This window comes from Microcebus murinus, chromosome X (assembly GCF_040939455.1).
Source record: "Microcebus murinus isolate Inina chromosome X, M.murinus_Inina_mat1.0, whole genome shotgun sequence".
In the NCBI taxonomy this organism is placed as follows: domain Eukaryota; kingdom Metazoa; phylum Chordata; class Mammalia; order Primates; family Cheirogaleidae; genus Microcebus; species Microcebus murinus.
The window spans coordinates 127364101-127366206 of record NC_134136.1 but is presented as its reverse complement, the minus strand read 5'-3'; the positions used below and the strand labels follow the sequence as shown (position 1 = coordinate 127366206).

The 2106-nt window shown below is 40.6% G+C and overlaps 1 pseudogene; it reads right to left on the bottom strand.

Moving 5' to 3' along the window:
• Window positions 1-1092: 1092 nt before the first annotated feature.
• LOC105855144 (centrosomal protein 15 pseudogene) lies at window positions 1093-1656 on the bottom strand (annotated as a pseudogene).
• Window positions 1657-2106: the final 450 nt, after the last annotated feature.

Here is a 2106-nt window from a genome sequence, read left to right as displayed (position 1 = left end):
TTGTTGGATCTCATTCCAGCATTTGAACTTCAGGAAATTGTGCAACCTCACTGTTCAAGTGATTATGTTTTGTACTCCTTAACATAAGTGATATGTTGCTGGAGATCTGGGAATATTTTCATTATTTAGCCACATAACATAGTGAGGTGGTATTCACTGAGATGGGATATGATCTCTCTCTGTCCTCTTCTTTCTGTTCTTTACCATAGCTATCTATTGATTTAATCACTCATCCCTGCTTCCTGGATGATTTTCAATAGAAATTTATATACCCAGATATTGAGATGTCCATTTTTGTGTGTTCATATGTTTTAGCTTATAAGTATAAAATGCAGTGAATTTAAATGAATTTAAATGACAACATCATGTGCGGTAATGGTAATTGGCCTGAAAAAAAATAAAGCCAAGAAACTACTTTGGAAGCAAAACGACACCAGTTCAAAATGCAATCAGGACTAAGGCTTGAAGATAGTCTTTCAAGCGAGGCAGCTAGAAGCCAAAAATAAAAATAAAATGAAAATGCATACATGGGCACTGGAAGGCTTTTAATATGCTTTTACAGTGTTGAAAGGAGGTTTGGATTCACCTTTATTCCATAATTGTCCCATGAACAGTATTTAAGGGATATGAAAAGAGAGTTATGGCTTTCGAGGTTGGACACAGAGTAGGCTTCGAATGCAGGCTCTAATACATGATGGTTATGTGAACTGGAAATGAGTGTGTGTGTATGTGGGGAGCATTCAAAAAGTATGTCCCTAAATCTTCATATTTTCCCTGTGGTAGCTTAATGTCATAAGTGCTCTGGCCAATTTTTAAGAGGTCCTTGAATTTTAGTTTTTATTTAATATTTAATAAACTGGCCACCTTTTAATATTAGTTTTGAGCATGTCCATGGGTTTGGTACAAAACAAACTCATGACCTTGAGAGTCATAGGTGATAGACTGAGACTTCCCAGTAAGTGCTCATGTATTCACTGTCATTTAGGAGATAATGGAACAATATGAACATATTCAATTCCTAAAGTCCTTGCAATCACCTACATAGTCTTTAATATTCAGCTTTATTAAACTTAAACAAGTTTTTTGAAGTATCATGTGAAGAAGTTATCACTGTGCCTCATTTTGAATGCTTTTTTCTGCTTAATTTTGATTTTCAACATCAATGGGATATGGTGCTCTTCCTAAAAGAAACTGTTCCCATTTGGGAATATGTTCTTCTACTGATGCCCAGTAATGAGTCTCAAGAGAAACCACCTCAGGCCATGGAATTGGGTGAATCCTGGTCTCTAGAGACTTTTCTGCTGCTTCTATATCCTTTAAAAGACTAGGGTTCCTTTTAAAAGTAGTCTCAGCTGCTTTCAGCTGAGATGCCTTTTCTGTGTTTTGATCTCCACATTTATTCTCCATTTGTTGAAGTAACATTAATCTTTGTGATACTATTTCTTCATGTCTTTTAGAAAGGCGAATTTCTTGAACAAACAAGGACGTCATCTTTAATCAAAGCTGTGTTATCAGCTTTCTGCTTGGCTAAAGAGGCTGGCTGGGCCAATACACGCAGAGGTCTAGTGGAAAGCTCTGAAGGCCCCAAGCCCGAAAGCACATCATCTGGCTGGGCGCACAAGCTGAAGGTGCTTGTCCTGCAGGGCTCGTGACCTCTCCTCATCACCCCGGCTCTTCACCTCGACCTGCAGGTCCTCCCCACACGCGCCTGCGAGGCCGTGGGACAGTCGCGGCACCCGCCGCAGCCGCCTCCGGACCTCACTCGCCGAGTCAGCCTCTTGGTCCTCTCTCCATGCAGCTCTCTTCTCTGGAACTCTGCTAGCAAACTTAGTGTCCCTATACTCTCAGCTCAATCTCCTTGACTCAGGCAGTCCACTGGGCTCCATATGTGTTCTTCCTCTCTACCATGTGGCCTAGAAACTTGCTGGGTAGTAAGCTGTGGTAACTGTGGGGCTCACCTCATTGGTTTCCCATTGCTAAAGGATCCCTAGCCTTTGTTGTCTGATGGCCATTATCTTGAAAAATCTTATGGCATATATTTTGTCTGTTTTATTTTTACTTATTTTAGGCAGGAAAGTTAATCTAATCCCTCCCACTCCATCTTGG